This window comes from Castor canadensis, chromosome 1 (genome assembly GCF_047511655.1).
Source record: "Castor canadensis chromosome 1, mCasCan1.hap1v2, whole genome shotgun sequence".
NCBI lineage: Eukaryota > Metazoa > Chordata > Mammalia > Rodentia > Castoridae > Castor > Castor canadensis.
Genome location: NC_133386.1, coordinates 129,535,847 through 129,558,369, shown reverse-complemented (window position 1 = coordinate 129,558,369; position 22,523 = coordinate 129,535,847). Strand labels below are relative to the sequence as shown.

The following is a 22,523-nucleotide window of genomic DNA, read 5'->3' as shown; positions in this document are numbered from 1 at the left end:
AAGACCTAGCAATTGTTCCCACTTTTAACAAGAGCAGGCCCAGGAAGGTGGGCCTCATGGTGGCCTGCTAAGATCTGTACACAGGAAGGGAAAAATAGCAGGGAAGATTGAAGGGGACAGTGCCAGAAATGGGTAGCCTGTGTCTATCCAATTCAGCTCTAACCAGCTGTGACAATTTGGTCTGTGCAATTTTCCTCTCAGGTCTTGGTTTCTTATTTAGAAAATGATGTCAGGCTAGGTCTGGGAAAAATGCTAAGTACCACCACATGCCAAGTGCTGGGCCAGGCACTGGGGACAGTACCCAGCACAACCCAGGATGGCACAACCCAGGATGGTCTCGGCTGCCAGGAAACCTACAGTCTAATGTAAAGACAGGTGCAACCAAGGAAGTAAAGAGAAAAGGTCTCTTTTACTATGCCACTTTTGATAATGCTCTGAGATAAACCAAGGAGAAACATAAGATAGGGAAGAAAGAAGGATTCCTGGGTAATCAATACTTAAAGTGTCCTCCATTTAGAGACTTCTGGATGGTTTCAGGGGCTCTGAGAACCCCTTAAAACTAAGTTCGATTTTTTTCACATACATGTTTTTCTGATGCAAGGGCTCATGAATTTCATAGATGCTAAGAAAGATCTGTGGTCAACCAATGTTCATAGCATTGAAGGGAAGATGGAACATTCCCTTTCCATCTTCCCCTGGACTCCCCTCACCAAAGAGTCTCCTCTTACAAAGCTTTTTTGTTGTTGTTTATTCATTTATTCATATGTGCATACATTGTTTGAACCATCTCTCCCCTCTGCCCCCTGCCCCTTCCCTCCCCTCCTCGCTTCCAGGCAGAACCTGGAATTTTGTTGAAGAGAAGACATAACCAATAATAAGAAAGATACAGCATTTTTACTAGTTTCAGATAAGGATAGCCATACAGAGAGATTCCTAGCATTGCTTCAAAATATATAAACAGTTCAAGTATCCATCAACAGATGAATGAACAAACAAAATGTGATGTACATATACAATGGAGGGTTTTTTTTTTCTTTAAAAAGGAATGAAATTCTAGCACATACCACAATATAACTTCTTTTCTTATGGAACTGTGGTTTGAACTCAGGGCTTTGCAATTGCAAACCAGGCATTCTATAGCTTGAGACACACCTTCGGTCCATTGTGCCCTGGTTAGTTTGGATAATAGAGTCTTGTGAACTATTTGCCCCGGCTGGCCTGGAAACCCTCTCAGTGCCTCCCACATAGCTAGGATTACAAGTGTGAGCTCCTGGTGCCTGGCATGTTACTTATATTTTAAACATCATTCCTTTAAGAGTTATCTGTGGCACTGGATTAGGTAATTTTCAGGACACTATCAGCTCAGATAAGTGACATGAGTGACAAGGACAAAACTTACATATCTAAAGATACCCCTATTTTCTCTATATTTAAAAAGATAGGTATGTCTATAGCTTCACCTTCTACCTGCAATACAAGTAATGCTTTTACAAAACTATATTAAAGATAATGCATCAAATTTTATCCCTTATATTTACAAAACTTTCTAAAAATTTTTTATTAGTGTATACTAATTGTACAACATAGGGGCTTCATTGTGATTTTTCCATACATATATATAATGTATTTAATCATATTCACTGCCTTTATTACTCTTTCTCCCCTCCACACCCATCTTTTTTAACTTCTTACAAATTTTAATGGGTTTAATTATATTTTTTCATTTGTTCATACAGTGTACTTTGATCATATTCTCCCCTACACACCTTCTCTTTTCCCTTTCCATCTTCCCCTGGACCACCAAAGAGTCCTCCTTTTACAAAGCTTTTTTTTTGTTGTTTATTCATTTATTCATATGTGCATACATTGTTTGAGCCATCTCTCCCCTCTGCCCCCTGCCCCTTCCTTCCCACCTTGCTTCCAAGCAGAACCTGGAATTTTGTTGAAGAGAAGACGTAACAAATAATAAGAAAGATACAGCGTTTTTACTAGTTTCAGATAAGGATAGCTATACAGAGAGATTCCTAGCATTGTTTCCATGCACATGTGTGTTACAACCCAAACTGGTTCATCTCTACCAGACCTCTTCACTACTTCCCGGTCATCTTCGCATAGTGACCTCTTGTCAGTTTAAGATTACTTTATTCACTCCTCTACAGTGGGCACATCAAACACTTTCATGTTTTGAGTTTCCTACCATTCCCTATTCCTCCTGTATGTGTTCTCCCCTTAGCGTGTGACCCATGTCCAATAATATTTACAAAGCTTCTTGAAGTTTGCCTATCATGACTTCATGTGCTCATCCTCAGCAATTAAGAACTACCAAGTTTTTGTTGCACTTCAGGTGGAAGGAAGGGGCAAGAACAAAGAGCAACCCCAATGTGTTCATCATCAGAGTTCTCTCCTCTGGTTGTTTATGCCAACCTGGCAGGGGCAACTGCCAAGCAAGTTTGGCTGCCTTAGGACCTTCATTAATACCCAGAAGCTCCTCCTTGATATGAAGGTAGGTTGCATCAGAGTTAATGGTACTATGCCTGACACATTTCCCAGGCATGATCCCCAAACAGGTGTAGCATCATTCAGTCCACCTGGTCATGAGCAAGAATGCAACAGAGGTGCCACTAGTTTGGACCTGAAAATTTCCCCGAATGTTAAAGATTTATACTCCAGAGTGGTATAGTTGGAAGCTGGTGGAACTTTTAAGAGGTGGACCTAGTAGCGGGTCTTCACATCACTGGGGACATGCCCTGGAAGGAGACTCTTTCTGTCTCTTTTGGCTTTCTGGCCATGAAGTGAGCAGTTTTGTTACACCATGTGCTCTCCACTGTGATGTGCTGCCCAAAGGTAACGGGGCCAATAGATCACGGACTGAAGCTTCCAAAACCATGACCCAAAATTAATCTGTTTTTCTTTATGAATTGATATATCTTGGGTATTTGTTAAAATGATAGAAAGCAGTGCAATACTTAGCAATACTTTTATCTTAAAAGCCTAAGAATGCTGTTTTAAAAAAATTCAATTAGAAAGGTATCCGGAAACTACCCCCACTGAAACTCTTGTGATACGTGCAAGAGGACGGGGCTGCAAGCAGCAGTCTGACCAAGCAGTGGAGAGCAACACACTGAGACAGTCACCCACAGCCCCACAGCACAGGCTGCCACTGGTGACAGCAGCAGGCTTTTCTTCACCCAGCATGCTTTCCTGGCACCACTGAGGGCCAGAAGAAAAGTGTGCTTCTGGGGGCATGGTGGGCACATGGCAAGGGAGCCCAGGACCCTACTCTGTGTCAACAGAAAGCAGAGCAAGAAAGGAGGAAGAAGAAGGAGGAAACTGATAGATAAAGATAGGGAGAGAAAGAAGACAGATGAACACTTGTGACCCCTTTAATTATAACTGACAGTTACCTGGCCTAGGAAATAGAGATGAAGTCCCAACAACAGAGAATCAATATTTACCTTCTGAATCTTTGTCGTAGGAAGCGCCATGTAGATGCAAAGAGTAGGGTCAGGAAGCAAAGTTCTTTAAGTGAATGACGATCACATCACCCACTTCAGCCCTCAGGATGGGGCCCAGGAATCCAAGCCAGGGGGGCTTGAGGATCTCTGTGGAATAGGTCCCATCTGTGAAGTGTCTACAAACAGCCTTTTTGTAAATGCCACCTATGCTGTTGGGCCCTCTTTTGAGAAATAAGGTTGCAAGTCTAAAAGTAAGAAGGAAAATATTTTATAATTGAGGATTAAAAAAGAAACCTCAATAGCTTACCTTTCAGGGTTCATAAAATGTTTATATTATGCTTTCTAATTTGATGTTCACCATAATCCATTACCTCTGTAGAGCTGGTAAGAATATTCTGGAAAATTTTACCAAATGTGAAAATGAGTCTCAGCTAGTTAAGTGACAAGTGAAAAGGCACACATAGTATCGATAGCGAAACTAAAACAAAATCGAAGAATTCTAAAGTCACACCCCTCTTTTGTCCCTTTTCATTTAACATGCTGTGCACAAACACATCATATACTTGCTGCCTTCCAGCACTTTCTAGGTGCTGTGAGGGAGACAAAAGGGTTTTATTCTAATCATGGGAAAATCAACAATTTATACAAAGTAATATGTGATTGTTAGTTGAGTGATTGATGCAACAGATACAGGCTCTGCTTTTCTAGAAATATAATAATTCAAATAAAAATGTTACTGTGGGAGAAAGACATAAGAAAATATTCCATGACAAACATAGGCATTAAGATGCAGGCTTGGATAACAAGGGAAAGTGAACACATGAAGGAGGAACAGCATGGGCAATGAGGAGGAAGACATGCATGTTGGCAGGGTGGAGAGCAGGTTATAGGATAGGCACTGAACTGAGAAGGTGAAGAGTAGAAAATGTGGGTACACATCAATTCTTGGGGTGGATGATAATGAAATTTTTAATTCCAGATTGAAGAATTTAGAATTTTTCTTGGAAGGCCTGAGGACTCACTGGGGTTTTTCATAAAATAGCTGAATGATAATTGGTATTTAAGGACCTTTCTCATAGCTGTGGTGTGCAAATTTTAAGATGAGGGGTAGAGAGACTAGTAAGAGTCCAGAAAGGGGAAGGAAATGGATGGATGTGGAAAAAAACATAATTCTAGGACTTGATGTCCTCCTGGGGTGTCAGGGTGAAGGGGATACTTAGTGGGTGGGATCTGGGAGCCTAAGACCAAAGCAGTACTGGTGACATCTCTTTGCAGTGGCTGTTCTAGCTTCTCTTGGGAAGGCAAAGCCCACTGCCATACTCAGTGTGCATGCATAGCACAGAGTTCTAACCTAGGAAGAACTGCTTCTGCTTGAGCAAAAGCTCCACCACTCCTGTGAAAGCAGCCATCCCAGTGTAGCTGGGTCCTGCCTGGGGGTGAGAAGCCAAGTCCCAGTTTGTGACACACTCCTGCAAGTGTACATGCATGTATACTCTCTCATTCAACAAGCATTATTTTTGTCAGGCCATAAACTCAGTAATAGGGATTCAGAGAAGAGCACAAGTCCCCTGCTTGAAAGATCTCCCATTCTGGAAGGGAAAGTTATAAGAACACAAACTATGTTCTGGGGCCTCTAATCTGAAGTGGTAGACAGGTCAACAAGTCTGCCTAGAGGAATCAATGTCTAGATATGCTCCCAAAGAACAAAGAGAAGTTACCTAAGCAAAGAAGAAGGAAAAGGCTTATATGGTAGACATTTTGGAATTCTACAAAACCAGCATCCTTCTCCCGTTCTCATTATGTGTGCTTTGAATGGGCTCCCCCTCCAGCTGCAGTGATGGAGCAGGTAACCCAGGCTAACCTATGAGCACACCAAGTTCTCTTAATATATCATTGTCAGGAGAGGATATGATCCAGACCTGGAGAGTTGATGTCATTCATCCCCCCAAACAGAAAGATTAGTTCAGTGATTAGTTCAGGGGCAGGTCCAGGTGGATAATGGGTTCAATGTGAGGAACTCTAGGGTTCTTTGAAGGATCTTCTGATTGTGTACTTGGGGATGTAGGTCCAGAGCTTCTGACAACCAAGTGACTAGCCCAGGAATAGTTGGCCCAAGAGTTGTCTGTTTCTTGCTCACTTGATGTTTGCTGTTTACCTCTTCACTCTAACCAAGTCCAATTGCTTCCATCATCGTGGGGATGCCTTATTGTGTTTCCCTTTCTCACTTTTTTTCTTTTTGGATAGGGTTGCATTATGTAGCCCAAGCTGCTTTCAAATGCACACTCCTCCTGCCTCAGCCTCCCCAGTACTAGGATTACAAACGTACACTGCCACATCTGGCCTTCCTTTCCCATGTCTTATATTTTCTATTCTCCTTTATTCACTTCTAAGAATTCAATTATTCATCAAATTCTTTTGAAAAATGTGTCAAATACCTATCAGATGTCACCCAGCATTTCTCTTTTCTATTCTTCTGTGGCCCCAACCTCTTTCTGTTTATTTTTCTTTTCTGATTCTTTCCAACAAAAATTATCCCCACCTTTCCTAAAGGGTATTGCCCAAAATCTTTAACCAAGTAATCAGGCAGTTCACTCTGTGCCAGGATGAGCAACTCATTCAGTTCTGTCATTCCAGGTTGAATATTAGGGTCATTCTAGGATGGCTAGACTAGTTAGATTTAGAATATCCTAAAAGATTCACCTATGGCATGGTAGTCTGAAGTTTTGTAAGATGGCTCTAATCTCCTTGTTTCCTCCAGATTGTCTTGCACCAATTTTTCTCCACATCATCCCTCTCAGCACAGGGCACAATGATCCCCTTTGACTTGTCTCTTCTCTCTGAGTCAGAATTCTAAGCAGGTGCCTGATTCAGATATTCTTGTCTTATAACAGGCCCCAGCCCTAGACATTAACAGGTGGAGCTGTAAATCCACAGATCCATTTAACAGACCTCACCACATTTCTATTCTGCCCAAAGATAGAACCACCTGAGGTAGATATTTGAACCCAAATAAAGTCAGTAGCTACATTTAACTGTGTTCCCACACTGAGACCAGCCCTTAAATATGCATGACCACTCCAGACAGGGACCAGTGTAAAGCCCTGGATTGCTATAGGCTCTTTTCTGCCTCAACAGTGACTCCTGCACACATCTCCTCTGCCTCAGCTCCAGGGTGATCTTGAAGACCATTCAGGTGATTTTCAAGAGCAGATAGCATGCAAGGTGTTGGCTTAGATGTTTAGGATACAAAAATGAGCAAGATATTTCCCCCAATGGGTGTGTTTACGTTCAAGAGGAAGAGACAAAGACATTGATAGTTGCACGGAAGAGACGGCTAAGAATTCTAAGAACAGAATAACATGCTTGGGGAATTTAGGAGTGAGGGAGAGGTGATGGGCACTCCAAGTGGATGGGATAACTTGAGCAAGATGTCAAGATGAAAGGATTAGCAGTCACTTTGGGTAGCCAAAAGCAGCTTTGCATGGCCAGGAAACTTGATGGGAATAGAATTCTGGAGAAATTTGAGTTCTGAGTTAACACATTTAGGCATAATTATATTTGCAATTAAAATTCTCTAAAGATTCTTGATCATGAAAGCATTTGATGTACCCACTCCAAAGGAATTAATACAGAAACTTAAAAGCAACAGAGGTCAACATGAGAAGGGAATCAGGAACCAGTGTAAAGATCAGTTAGAGATGAATCAACCTGGGTTGTAACACATTTGCACACGAAAGCAATGCTAGGAATCTCTCTGTATAGCTGTCCTTGTCTCAACCAGCAGAAATGCTACGTCTTTCTTACTGTTGCTTATTTCTACTCTTCAATGGAACTGGAGAAAAGCACAGAACAGGTTCTGCCTGGAAGAGAGGGGGAGGAGGGAGAGTGAGGAGGAGGGGAGCAGGGAGGAGAAACAACCCAAACAATGTATGCATATGTGAATAAATGAATAATAATTTTAAAAAGAAGCTTTAAAGGGAAAAAAAGAGAATAATAAAAAAGGAAAAGATTCTTGATCAGGGAAATTTAACCAAATCTGTGTTTTAGGACAATTTTGATGGAAACCCTTGACTTCTCTTCATCATACCTGTTCATATGATTCCTTTCCATCAGATTCTGCTCAGTGGATCAAGCCCTCAATACTGGGTTTCCACAGATGGATACTGAGTCACTATACCTAACCAAGGCTCTGTTTAACTTCATGCCTGACTTGGGGGATTTTATATCTTGGAATCTGATTCAGCTGAATTTCTCACTCCCCATAACCCAGACATGGTATCTATGTGCCTGGTCTGGTCTGGGTAATTTTGGCCAGCTTGGCAAATTTCACTATCTCCCTTTACTTCAATGTCATCTATTCCCAAGAGCTCTCCTCTGTATGCAAGCAGAAACATTCCTTTGTTGATGGAGTCACAGCAAGTCTGATGTCCTCAGTATCAACTAATGGATTTTCATTAGCTTCATTAAGATTGGGAAAAGCCCCAAAGGTCCAAAACCTAGAGGTGGTTTGGAGGCTTCCAAAAAAACTAGAGATGGTTTCCTTAAAGAGATTGTCAGATGTTAGTTCACCAGTGAGTCAGAAACAAGCACCGAAGAAGTTCCTACTACAAAACTCCCAGCAGTTTCAACTATGAATGGTCACTTCACCTATCCTGCAGACTCCTCAGGATGATGGAGTAAGAGGTTAACACGGCAAGTGGCTAGGAATCCATCTTGTGATGAAATAGAAAGTGGGACACTTCCCAAATCATAGAAGAATCATTGAGGAAGATGGAGGAGAAGGCACCTGGAGAGAAGCATCCAGAGTTTCAACCAAAGCAGTAAGGCTCTTCTTCAGAGCAGCCAGCCCCAGCTTCCTTTCCAGCCTCATTTCCTTTCTCTTTGCCCCAACTTCCAGGTCTTCATGCTTCTTGCACTCTTTGTGGAACACACCACATCCTTTCAGCTTTCCAAGACTTCCGTACATTCTTTTTTTATGTGTCTCAGTGACTTCTTTCTCCATCTGTCAATCATCCTTCAATCTCAGTTCAGACTTTTCCTTTTTCCCTTCTCTTCACACCCACCCCACTGCTCTGATCATACACTACTATGTTACGTTTTCCAAAATGCATTGAGGTAAGATGTGTACATTTCTGGTTTGTGAGCCTATTGAAGATAAAACTTCTTCAAATGTCTTTTTTTATTATTAATGCTCAGCCTAATTTTCTATTTCCTACTGCCTACTTTTCTATTGCAAATTGACTGAAAGAGTTGGTACTTAATGGCTTTGAAAAGTAAAACAAACAAACAAAAACCCCATGAATTTGCCCCTAGATTGACAAGTTAAAATTGGAATAGTTTTGCAAACTATATTGCAGAAAAACCTATGTTGCTATGTTTGATTCTGATTATCTAGGCCCAGGATGGCAATCAGGTTTTATCTTCTTTCCTAAAACTGATCTGTTGGTAGCAATTGCTTAGAAAAAGAAATCAAGGTTGAGATCAACCAGATCAAAAGAATGATGTGATCTATACCAGGTATCTGTAGTGGAGGAGGGGTTAGGAGCCCACATAATGCATAGTTGCTCTTCTTGCTCTATGCAGATGGCAGCACATGGCTTCAGGGTCTTTGGGTGTGGCTGTCTCACAACTGACATACCTCTCACTGGAAGAACACACACTGAGCTGTTTTCTCATAGTGGCAATGACTAGGGAATAATCCACCCATGTTCATTTACTAGGTTCCCCTTGTAACCAAACTACACAAGGCATTTTTCCAATGATGCCTGGCTCCTGGGTACAATTTGTGACCATCAGAAAATATCCAGTGAATATGTCTCAGAAATCTAACACATGACATTATAGACTTTTGTTTTCTAGGCCTGCATTCCAAAAACTGACAAGAAGGGTTTACAGTCACCTTCCATTTCTGTAATTTATAAGATAAAGCTTACAGAGCAGCAAAATTAAAAAAGAAAAGCATTTAAGTAGAGCACAGCAAGGTTTTAAAGTCACACTAAAAAGTGATTATAACTCTCTTTCTCTCTACCAGCCTTAAACAGACCACCTAACATGATCATATACCAGGTCAAACCCACCAACAACAAAGCCCCTTTGATTTGTTTTGATTTTCCTTTTTTTTCTTTTTGGTGGCATTGGGATTTGAACTCAGGGCCTCACACTTGCTTAGCAGGTGCTCAACCACTTGAGCCACTCCACCAGCCCAACAAAGCCCCTTTGATAAAACTGATCCTAGCCTCAGAGTCTGGCAAACCTTCTGGAGTCCTCTACTGAGCCAAAGATGTGAACTGGCTGGATCTCACCACTAAAGGGTCCTAGAATATTACTGGTGAGATAGAAACATCATTTGGGTAGAGGAAATTGACTTTGAAGGTGGAGAGAATCAAAACTTCCAGAACTCTTCCAGGGCGAGGATTGTACAGGATTGGAAAGAAGACTTTGATCAGCTTCTTGAGATGGCATTTGGGAAATGGGTAGGGAAGGTCCAAACCCTGTAATCCACTAATCTCAGGTGGTTACCAAAACCCACTCCAAGGAGGATCAGTCCAGTGTAGTGCAGGTTGGACTCCTTTGTGCTTCAGCCAAAGAGAGGTTAAGAGCTTCTACTAGCAGGTCTCCTCCCTTCCCCAGCCTCTTCTCCAAGTAAGAGTTGAACAAGTACTTTTGCAGTTATCAGTTGAGTGAATCCTGTACTATTTATCTGCCCAGGCACCGGATTACTAACCTTCCCAGGTCACTCGGATTTGTCAATCCTTCCCTACGCTTGATGTGAAGTCAGCAGGGGAAGTTACTAGGATGGAAGAGGAAGCCATAGATTGAGGACCCTTGTGGAAGAGCCAGGGACGTGACTGTCCAGAGAAGGACATGTACTCCCGGAATCACAGGGCCAGACCTCCCAGAGGCAGCAAAGCTCTCCCTTCTCTCAGCTTCCTGGCTTCCAATCTACATAATGGGACCAACAAAACAAGACTCCTGTTTCAAGGGTCAGAGAAGGATTGTAATAGCAAGGATGTGGAAGACAGAAGTGTTGTTCAGCCAGTGACTGAGTGAATGCAGGATACCATATTTATGCCATATAGGCACCAATACACCAAATCGCATAGCACTATGAAGAGTATTGTACACCTATGTGTGTGTTTAAATATATAACTATATGCAAAGAAAACACCTGCGAAGTGGCCAAGAAGCAAAGAAAGTGTAGCCTCTGGACCACAGGACTGAGACCACAGGCAGGAGTGAAAAGGGATGAGTTTACTCTTGTTCATCTTCTTTTCTGCTACGGGTTGTTTACTTTGTTCCTATGACTCATTTTCATAGTAAAAGGATAATAAACTCACATTTTATTTAGGAAAGGCCACGCTGTTTGGCCATTGAGGTGCCAACATTTTCTCACACACCTTCTAACCTCTCAAAACAAAGCTGTGTGGTTGAAATCAGTTCTCCTGATTTCATGGGATTCGTCTCGAGTGGGGAGCACAGCACCTGCTCCCTAAGTTGGAGGAAAGAGAATTTCCACAGCCTCTGCCTTGCAAGTCCCCACTCAGGCAATGGGACTGAGGTCCTGGGCCCATCTGTGTACATCCTGGGTTCTCTTGGCTGAGCCTGTGTGTCTGCCCAAGAGCAAGAGCTGGCTCTCTTCTGCTCTTTGAGGCAGAGGCCTACATTCCCCTTATAAAAGAAGGGGGGTTAAGTTTGGATCCCTAACTTTGTAACAGAAGCTGTTGCATTTATCATTCTCAGGTGCAGCTTAGGACAGTCATGTAATATACTCTAGACAATGGTACATAAGCAGAAGCCACTCAATGGTGCTTCTCTCCATGTAGCTGGCAGAGACCTTTTTTGTCTTTTGCTCTTCCCCTTTATTCATAACGGAAGTGAAGACGTGATGACTGGAACTCCAGAAGCCATTTTGAGATAATGAAGAAGAGGATCACACACTAGGGATGGTCGAGTGAAAAGCCAGAAAAAAACCTTGGACCCTGATGAATATCTATCTTTAGATCTCTTTTGTGTAAGTAAAAAATTTTTTCTAATATATTTAAACCACTACTTTTTAGTCTTCGGCTAACTAGCAGATGAATACAACTTCTGATCAAAAAGAGGAGGAGAAAAGCAGAGTAAGAAATGAGCCATATGCAGTTGCCTAATTATCACCAGGGTAGGCAGCAGTTGTCTTGCTTTATAGATGACACTGGGTCACCCAGTAAGGTAGTGACAGAGCAAGGATTAGATTCAATCACTGATAAGTTATCTGAACTCAGCCTGATGGGCAAAAGGCTATAATGAATTATTCATAGGTCCTGGTCAGTCCAGCAGGCTCTGAGGGAAGCCCCACCCACTTCTCTATCCTGTTCTCCCAGCACACGCAGGATGCAGGCCATGAACACACACACACACACACAAGCATACACACCTGCAAATGCATGCTGAACATTCATGCTCCCACTCTCACATGCACAGTGCTGCTTTTAACCTGACCCCACCCCTGCCTGAGACTTCTCCATCACCTCCAGGAGTGCACTTGTTATCATGACTTGTCTGCCGAAGCCACCCAAACAAGAGACAAAAATGGAGCATTGGAGGGACAAGTACTCACTGATGTCCCACAACACTTATTGCATATGCTGCATATTTTAGCATTGTCTTCTTTTGTACATTGCTAGACATGTGTCAGTCTTATCACCTAAATAGCTAATAGTTGTCCCCAACAGGGATTAGGTTTTCTAAAGCAGTGGTTCTCAAGTGTCTACCCATGTATCATTTGCATCAGAGTCATGAGGGACATTTGCCAAATATTTAGGTTCCCAGGCCCCATTTCAGGGCAACTGAGTCAGAATTTCTGATGGCAAGGCCATCAGCTTTTTCCTAAGCTCACCAAATGATTCCTGTGGTAGAGCTTTTCAGGACTTGCCATCTCCTTCTTCTTTCATCCCAGCAGAAGTAGAGTGCAAAGATCTTGCCTTTGTGATTAGTTGGAGCCATGGGGTTTCCAGCAGATGGGCTATGAGTGGAAGTGACAGGACTCACTTCTGGGCCAGGACATTTACTTGTCCTTATACCTCTGTTTCTTGGCTACCAGGAAGCCTCCTGTTAAGAGAATGAAGCCTGAAGATCAAAGCAGCTAGGAATTCTGAGTGCCCAGAGCAACAGTAACGTGAACTCCACTGGGTAAGAAATAACCCTTTTGTGATGTAAGCCCCAGAAATTTGGGATTTGTTTGTTATTCCCACATAACCTGACAAATTCTGAATGCACAATTCTAGTGTGCCTCCATGTCTGGAAATCACACTTCTATCATATTTAGCAAAATATAAAAACCATAGTTAACTATTTGATTTAAAAATGTTGAAAGTGAAAAAAGAAAGTGGAGAATTAAAAGAGAAAGAGCAGATTTGGGGGGAAATTATTTGTTTATTTAGAGTCTATGCAGCAAACTAGCTCTGAGAACACATTATACATTAGAAACAGTAGGAAAGAAGCTCTGTTCCTATGAGTACTAGAAGGTGCAACTCTTGCCCAAGAAACAGGACAGGAGTCACTCAAGGGAGCCATGTGTAGGGAGCTGCACTCGCAGAGAACCTGCACTGCTCAGCATTATTTACAGAGTAGCCACAGGAAGAGGCAGATCTATTACTCTTCCTGCCTGCATTGCTACATTTTGACTCAAGCTCAGGAAGTGTTTATTTCCTGCTGGAAAGGAATCCATTAGACTTGGGAAGATTCACATTAAGAACTCTCTTAAAGGGAAAGCAGGGATTTAGTCCGTCACATTGCCAAGGACAAATTGATCAGGGTCAGAAAGAGCCTGCCTGTGGAGATCATCTGAACAGTGCCATTGTCCAGGCAAGATTCTGAGGAGTTTGTAACTCACCAGGTATGTACACCTCATCAGCAATCCCTTTTCCTGGATTTTTTACGGAGATGTTTCCCCATCATTTACCATGGAGCAATTGTTGAGCATCTATGGGACATGAAACTAAAAACTGGGGCCAACATATATTAATCTCGGTCCCTGAACTCCAGAGACTTACTTACCATCTGGTTGGGAGATCAAACCACATGCATTGGAGAATACATGTAGCAAAACACAAATTCATATGTTAAGTGCCAACAATGTTGTACAGATCCCGAATGTCTGGTGGCATGGGATGTGGGGTAAAGATGAGCTGAGAAGTAATGTCAGAAGATGGTGGGGCACAGCAAGCATGTGAGATCATTGTAGTCACAATAAGGACACAGAAAGTCATCTGAGCTTGAGAAGGGATATTGCTCACTGAGGAGAAAACAGAACCAGGTTGAGAAAAGTACCACTTGGCTAAGAAGGGTGGAGACAGAATTACACACGAGAACTCAGAAGCCACTCCTTCCCTAGTTAGATGGGGAATTTTTCAAGCATTCCTTATTTCCCTGGCACCAGCTATGCCTTTGGTCCTTCCTTCTTACACTTCATCTCCACAGAAGCCCCTCAGAACACATAGAACTTGTGTTAAAAACACATCTGTGCAGTGAAGGAAAAAGAGAACTAGCTTTCCCATTTGGGGAAGTGACCCAATTTCTCTGAACTTCAGATTCCTCTGCTGTAAGCCAGTGATCACAATAGAGCCATCATAAGGATTAAATGAGAAGAGGTGTGATACTCAGTCAGTGGCAGTTATAATTTCTGGTAAAGCTCTCTTAGAAAAGGGGGAAAAGTAACCACTTTACCCCACAAAACTGCTCTCTCAAACCCCTTGAAACAAAACCCCTACTATTTATTATGGTAATGAAGTGAAGTGGCTATAAGCTAAGGAATGCTAGAAACCATCCCAAAACTCCAGAGACTCTCTTAGAGACTCCCCTAGAGCCTCCAGTGAGTTATAGCCCTGCATGAGATCTTCATTTCAGACTTGTTGCCTCCAAAACTGCAAGCAAATAAATAGCTTTTGTTTGAAGCCAATAAGTTTGTAACCATTTGTTACAGCAGCCCTGAGGCAAGTATCACTATCCCCATTTTATTTATAAGAAAAGTGAACCAAAGATAGATTCAATTACTTGCCTAGTAAGTGGAGCAAGAATTCTAAATTTGTTGATTGATGCTAGAGCCCCACACTTCACAAGAAAGGTAGGTGCTTTGGTGCCTCTGATAGAATGCTGCTGGCTAAGAAAACACTCCCTATGTCTCCTGGGTCCCTTGACCATGAACAGAAGATTATTGACTTCTACATGGTTTATGACTAGAGCATAGTAAGGACTTGGGGACACTTAGCTATTATGTTATCTGTGTATTCTCCAGAACCCATCAAGATCTTAGGGCCCTGTAATAAGAGGAGGGAAAAGGAAGATGGGGACCAAGAGGTTGCTTGTGACTGGTGGGAAACAGGAGAATGGAGTAGGAGGAGGGGCAAGGACTGATAGCAGTCTTATATTATTATTCATGCTCCCCTAGAAGTAACAGAATTGAATCCCACTTTTTTTTTTTTGGACAGAAAAGCACATACTAAAAAGCTGCATTTTAAAATCCCCTTGCATCTATGCATATCCAGAGTGATGTGGGCACAATTGGTTGGGTAGGGTTTCCATGAGAACCCTTTAAAGAATTGATGCAGCAGAAACTGTGCCTGTTCTTTTCCCTTCTTCTTTTCCTTTCTGGAACATAGACATGATGATTGGAGTTCCAAGAGTCATCTTATGACTGTAAACATCTTTGAGGAAAGAAGCCACATGCTAAGGATGATTGGGTCAGAAAAATAGAAAGTACCTAAGCCCCATCCCATGATGTTTGACATGGATATGAGAGAAGTTGAGATTTGAAAGTCATAATTTGTCTAAGACCAAGCACTAATAAGATGATGTCTTTTCCTTTAATTTCAAAGCTTACAAAAACCTCTCTATCTTCTACCTGCTTCCCCTCAATTGGCTCTTGTTTCACAGAGATAATATGGGTCTCTCCCTCCTGGTCCATTATAAGGCCTCTTCCTTGGGAGCACTGAAAACTTCCCACCAACTGGACTGATGTGGTAATATGGTTAGGTAAACTCTAACAGACCCTACAAACTTGGGATTTGGGCAGTGGTCAGCCTCACTCATTTCCAAGGACAGTTCTGCCCATGAGAACATTCACAAAAACCTGCATTTACTGGGAAGAAGCCTGCATGTATGTTGGTTAATTCATGAGGTCTAAGGTGAAAACTATGGCTTTAACTAAGTGACCCCACTCAGGTCCCATTAAAGACCAGGCTTTACCACTGAAGCACAGTCACACCTTAATTAAGGACTTAATGAGCCTAAGCCTTACTGGCATGAATGGATCAAAATGCTGACACCATCCCCAGGTAAATCAAAGAAGCCTGGTGTCCTCATTAAGCCCAGTGAGGAAAAGAAGGCAGAGGAATATATTTAGCTGAAGAATTTATTTCTAAATAGAATTTAACTCTGAAATCCTATACTTTCAAGGAAATATTAGTGAACACAGACTCAGTTATATTTTGAACAGTAAGATCAAGCAAAAGTACCAAGTTGGAAAGTTAAATTTTGAACCATCTGGCTACTATATGGTCTTGGTCAAATGTTTTCAATTTATTTCCTATCTCACCCTGTGAATTAGGATTTATTAAGGTCTTTGTAATGCCAAGTTGTGGTTTCCAAATGTTTTTACATGAGTTCAAGTTTGACACTCACCCTCATGCTCTCCTAGTTTTTGCCCCATTGCCTTTACTCAAATCTAAAGCAACCAGAACAACTAAATTAAAAGGTGATTCATTTTTGCTTTAGTGATTTCAAATGTCTGGCCTTTTGCTCTATCCTCCATGGGATATTTCATTGACAGAGTTCAATGTAGAGAAGAGGGGTTATTAAATATTTCTGGACCTTCTCTTGTGTCATCATGGTGTTTTTACTCCACATCAGAGATGACTGATGTACTTCAAACAATTTAGAGAGCAATGCAGACAGAAGAAAAATACCTCAACCAAGTGTGTGATAAAGACCCCAATCAAGTTAGCAAAGAAAAGATCAGAATGAACCAGCATTGTAGGGAAAAGCTTTATGCATGAAATAAAGAATTAGAGATAGTTCTTAAAGGACAGAGAAAAAAAAGTATAGCTAAAGAGAAATACAGAATACTCCAAAAATTGTCACATCCCCACTATCATTCCTAGGTCTTCTCTAGCTTCAATCCCTAGTACTAAACATTTGCAGGTCATTTCTCCTTTCATCACCTTTGCAAAAATCTTTCTAGAACTGGCAAGTCAGGTAAGATTTTTTTCATTCAGTTTCAAAAATTATCTCCGATGCTTTGAAACTGTACTTCAAGTAACTTCTAATGATATTTCAGCTGCCTTGCTACACAAATTAAGGAAAGTGATATTCAGGGAGATGGTATGACATGTTCAAGATCACAAAGCAAGCTGAGGGAGATGAAGAGCTAGAGTCAGGTCTCTTGATTACTATTTCAAGATAGTTCCACTCGCAGTGGACTCTCTGAGTCCTCTAATATCAGGCATTTGCCTAAATCTAAATATTCAAAACAGCAGATTGTCAGGAATGCAGTCACTCATTCTGAAGGAAGTCGAGGCATGATGAAATCATTAAAGATGGTTCCTTTCTTCTCCTGGCACAACACAGAGCACACAGACTGAACTCTCTATATGGCTCTCCATCACAGCATCTTCATGTGCCCCTGAAATATGTATTCTGTAGACTCTAAGCAAGATTGGCGGCCTACTACAACCAAACCTCCTGAGGAGCTTGCCCTGAGCCACCTGCCACAACTACTAGAATCTTCTAATGTACATTGTGGACTCACCTGGGATCCTTAGTACTAAACATTTGTAGGTCATTTCTCCTTTCATCACCTTTGCAAAAATCTTTCTAGAACTGGAAAGTCAAGAGTTAGCAGTGAGTTCTACACAAATGCTGTCCTTCTGCATACCAGAAGAAATGTCTGGGGATATCTATGGGTGAGATATCTTAGCATGCCACCGTCTTCCAAAACCAGGGATCCACTGATATGGAACATAGCATTTGTGAACCCATCTCATCTAATCTTATGTTAAAGTAACTGTTTCCATCATGCTTATTTTCTTTTTCACCATAAGAATTTTCACACATTTTATTGTACTTTTTTCAAAGCACTGTCTTCTGGCTGAAATGATCAAGAGAAATCACCTCACTTCTTCCTGTACCCAACTTTGTGGAACTAGTATTCAAGTATTTGAATATTTAAAGCACTTTTGGGGTTTTGAACAAACCCATGTAGCCAGCTTAGTCACAGACCATTGGTGATTATTTTCAACATTTCTCCAGGAAGATTGTCAAGTGAGATTAAATGTACCTGTGGTAAGAATTAGGACTTTCTAGAAAGTTCTAAGTACTGGAATTGCTGGCTTACCCCAAAACTGAATTTAATTCAATGGGAAAGAATCCCCTTTACCAAGAAACAGGTAGGAGACCGAGGAAACGTGGGCTCTGGAGCCAAGACAATGAGTTGGTGCAGCTATTGACCCAGTAAACTCCAGCACGTGTTTAACCAGCATCTGTTCCTGGTTTGTGAAAAGGAAATAGTAACATCTGCAGGAAGTAGTGCATTAAAAGTCCCGAGTGGAATTCCTGGTTCAGAATAAATGCCCATAAACAACTAAAGGACATGGACACTTTAAGAAAAAGGTTGAATTTCGGTGTTTTTTACTCACTTTTACAGAGAGGCAACCCAATAGCACTTTTAGCTTGAAGACTGTACTCACTCTGCTCAGTGTACATGTTTTGGACATTCTGACATCCTATGGCTGCTCGTGCTGACCCCTTTCTACCGACCCCTCTCTGAGGCAATGGAGCTCTATTTTTAGAGATGGCTATTGAAGTTTTGTCACATAATTTGTCACAGTAAAGATCACCACCACCACCACTGTTGCTGAGGTGCGGGGGGGAGTGTTGAAAGGAATCGAGAGTTTTCTCTGGAAATAACCCTACAGATATTAAATTTCTCAGTATAACACATAAGGAAAAGTCCTTGGCAGGCTGGTTGGCAGGAGCACCATCACTGTTTATAAACAAAACATGTCTACGCGGCCTTTGCTGTTGGAAAGGCAGGCAGCTCTGGAGCAAAAGCAACTGCATCTTAGGTCTTTCCTCCAGGGGGACCTGGCTCTTAAAGACTGCTGGAAGACCCTGTGCATTCCTGAATTTTACCAACTAACCTCATGTTTTGGAAATAGAATGTGAATGTTGAATGTAATGGGCTCTGCCTATCAGGAAAGAAGCAAGCATTCAGTTACCCAACAGTGGTTGTCAAATCATCTCAGATGTGTCTTCTGCGAATCACAAAGTTGAAAATACACATGACAGCTTCTAGACCCAGAAGGTGACATCATGAAAGATGGAAGATATTTAAGGCCCCAAACCCTGGAGGGAAGGGGAGAATCAAGAGCTATTTTCTGCAAAAGTTAAAAACCAGGGGCTTTGGACACTTCAGCACCATCACACCCAACTAAGCCATGGGCTCTGAAATAGGAAATTGCCCTCAGAATGAATGAATGAACAAACTTCTCACCATGCAAAAAGCCATTTTTAAGTAGACACAAGGAAACTCTTAAAATATCAATTTCTTCCTATTTTAAATATTGCCAACCCCCCTACATAACTCCTTAAAGCAAATTACTTCCAATTATGAAGTTTCACTCTAAAAAATAAAACTAAGAAAACAGTTTTAACAGCAAATAGTACTTAGAAATTCTCAAATATTCATCCTAAGTTTGCCATTATTTTTTAAACAGAGTCCAGAACCCCCTAGACATTGCTAGTGAAAATTGTTCTTTTTTAGAATAAGCTATTATTCAAAATAACTGGCTGTGAATATGTGTCTTCACAGACAAGGTTCAGGGAATATGTGGAGCTAAGAATTTCTCTTATAAAGTATAGATCCATCCATGCTATGGTTCCTAAAGCAACAGAGAAACTCTCCTATTGGTCTCAGTTTACCCCATTATTACCCCATTACACAAGAAATAAAGGCTTTCCCATTCAAAGCCAAAAAGAAACCAAACCCAGGAGTCTGTGAGAACCCCAAGTTCACTCACTTGTCTTCTGTGAAAATTTTCCCAGTAGTAACATCCTTTCCTTGGGGTACATAGTTCCAGTATTCTTCTACAATCCCAATGTAGTATGTTCTGGTAACTGCACCAGCCAGTCCAGACAAACCCAGGAATGTGAGGAAAAGGATGCAGCCAGCTGGCTGCTTCCAAGGCATTTGTGGATGTAACTCGCGCAAGTTCCTGCACAGGAGTCAAGCCTGTTGGTCCCTCCCCCTCACTCAGAGCTAGTTATAAATAAGGAATGGACAAGGCCCAGCCTCCTCCTCCTTAGGTAGCTTGGGGTTGGGACAGAAACTGACAACTTGTATAAGCAGAACAAGCTCAATGGGAGAGTTGCTATAACAACAAAACTTTTCCCAGCCATCTAAGAACTGTGTAGCTGGTTTATTAATTTACTGCCCAAGCTAATCAGGCCTGTTTCTGAAAGTTTTGGTACTCTGTTCTGACATGAGTCATTCATCTTTCCTAGGAATGGTAGTATAACAACTTGAGCCAATGGTTCCCCCCACCTCTTCTTCTTGTCTCTACATTTATTACAGAGCATTATTACAATTGGAAAAGTAGGCTGGTCTTAGTGGCACATCAGGAAATATTCCAAGCACTAAAAAGGCCTCTTCTCTGTCAGGAATACAGAAGGAGTGATGTAATCACCCTCCAGCTCATTTTATGAGGCTACATGAAACAATCAAGTCACATCATAAAGTTCATTACAGCATTGTAAAACCCTACTACTACTACAGTACCTCACAAACCAGCTCCCCAAAATCTTCACAGATCCCATCAGCAAACTTGAGGAGCTCAACTACACAGGTTAGCCAAAATCTCAAAGGCCACCATCCCTAAATGATGAGCTGCCTTTCTCCCTAAATGAGGGACAATGGTAAAGGAATCGTCTCCCTAAGGAACTTGGAGACAAACTTCAGTGGCAGGTGTTTGGATAAAAGAGTGAAGGAATTGCTGCTGTTCTGTGTGCTCTGATCTGTGACCTAGAACCTCAGTGTTGAAAGAGACCTTGTTCAACCTTGGAGGACAGCCGATCTAATCCCCATGCGAGCTGCTCTGTAGAACAGCAGCAGTATGAAGAGAACAGTCTCTTGGGCATCAAGGTTGGACAGACTTGGGTTTGAATCCTAGTCCTATCATTTTCCAGTTTAACGGCATCAAGGAATTTCATAATCTCTGAGTCTCTGTCTGCAAAACAGAATCAAAATGATTTTAAATGATGATGTCTACAAAGTGTCTGCCACAGCCCCTGGCACAGAATACGCTTGCTAAAGTCCTCATTTTTACCCATGCCCTCCAAGAGAGACTGTATCATCCTGCATATCAAAACTTGCATTCCACCAACATTCTTCTGCTTTATTTCCACTTCTTTTTCCCAAAGTCCCATCTGTCATGCCTCCCACCAATTTCAAGTAAGGAATCATTTTTCTTTAAATTATAGATACCCTATAGGTGTTCCATAACACAGGTTTCAAAGTAACCTATGTTAATAAGATATACATTGAATATACTGTTTCATACTCAGGTTTTAATGTCTTTGATTTATTTATTTGGTCTTCTTTAAGGACCCTGGTGGAGTGATTACCATAGCACATTTTCCTTATACTCAAATTTACTCTTCAGTCTGTGATTTTTGGAAGTTTGCCCCATTAACAACCACTGTAGAAAACTCACAGGGTGGTCTCTGAGCATGGCCTCAAAAGAGGTGAGGAGCAAGGAGTGTGTAGAACTTGGAAATATCCCAGACTGAATAACTTTTGTTTATAACCCAGGAGAGCAGGCTGCTTTGGACTTAGCAAAAATCTCATTAGGACATATTCCACCCAAGTTCTTTTACATAGCAGAAATGAGATGTATAAATGATACAGATTAAATAGACAAAAAAGTTAATGTCCTGCTCAGGATATGGAAAGCATATCATAGTATGATGGAGAGACATCACCTAACTACTGATTCAAAACCAGGTCTGCCGGAGGATAGACCAAGGTGAGAAAACCAGAGTTCCCATAGCAGATGAGATCAGGACATTAGGCCCATTCATAGCAGAGAACTTGGTTACTGAGGGGCAAAAGTCAGGGAAAGAAACAATGAAACTAGACACAATGAAATAGTTTCCAGAAAGCTTTCTTAAGTTTTTCCTTACTCTGGGAAGATAGAGGTGTTACTCAAAGAACATCTGACTTCCATAAGAGAAAAAGAAAAGAACAACACTCATTTCTGAAAACATGATGCAATTGACAATACAAGATGTAGTTGGCATTTCTAGAATTTGATTAGGAAAACTATGTGTAACTTTAACAAATACTTTCATCTCCATTGGACACTATTCAGATATAAAAAACAAAACAGAGAAACAGAGCACTTATGTGAGATGGTCAACCCTACACATTCACTCCATTGTTTCCACAATTCACAGATTTGAGCTATGGTAATGTGATATGCATTAATACAAGAGAACCAGAAGCCTAGATGAAATATTTCTCAGAAATGTACAACAAGATACAAACTTTCAATTTGGAAGAAGCCAAATCAGAAAAACAATATTCTAGGTAGCCTAAGCTAAAGTTTCATTTTAAATAATATTTAAAATTAAGTTTAAAAAATTGACTGCTCCATCTTGAGACTTTCTGCATTTTTTGAGGTACATTACATATTCCTTAGAAGACTCTTCACTTCCCAAACTCTGACCATAAACTTCCATCAGTCCAGTTCTCTCACTACCCTGCTACAATAGATTGTAGCTCTCAGATCTCATTGGGAACCTGAGTTGCTTTATGGTACCTTATTATCTCTCTGAAACTTCCTACTGCTCACACTGGTGTAAGAAGGACCTTCCCAAATGTAGCCAGAACCAAAAATCTGCACTGATCAAAATTTTTCAGTGGCTCCTTATGGCCTTCAGGATAAGAGCTGATGGCCTTGACTTGACTCTCACAGTTGATCCTGACTGGGATTCTGGAGTCTGAGGGATTCTCCTTACTCTTAGCTCATGCACTAG

The 22,523-nt window shown here is 41.4% G+C and overlaps 2 long non-coding RNA genes across 3 annotated transcripts in view; one reads left to right on the top strand and one right to left on the bottom strand.

Annotated features, from left to right (window-relative positions):
* Positions 1-22,523, top strand: part of LOC141425621 (uncharacterized) — a 55,641-nt gene that overhangs the window by 11,198 nt on the left and 21,920 nt on the right. The window contains exons 2-3 of one of the 2 annotated variants that reach the window (XR_012450626.1): positions 11,331-11,466; positions 12,535-12,623. This is a non-coding gene — a long non-coding RNA (uncharacterized lncRNA). Of the gene's footprint in view, positions 1-10,676; positions 11,467-12,534; positions 12,624-22,523 lie in introns of those variants that run through there. The other variant, XR_012450624.1, reaches the window with a different exon arrangement.
* LOC141425620 (uncharacterized) lies at positions 876-20,133 on the bottom strand. Its single transcript, XR_012450623.1, has 3 exons — positions 19,508-20,133; positions 12,331-18,833; positions 876-3,700 (listed from the first exon to the last, which is right to left on the bottom strand). It is a non-coding gene; the product is annotated as an uncharacterized lncRNA (long non-coding RNA).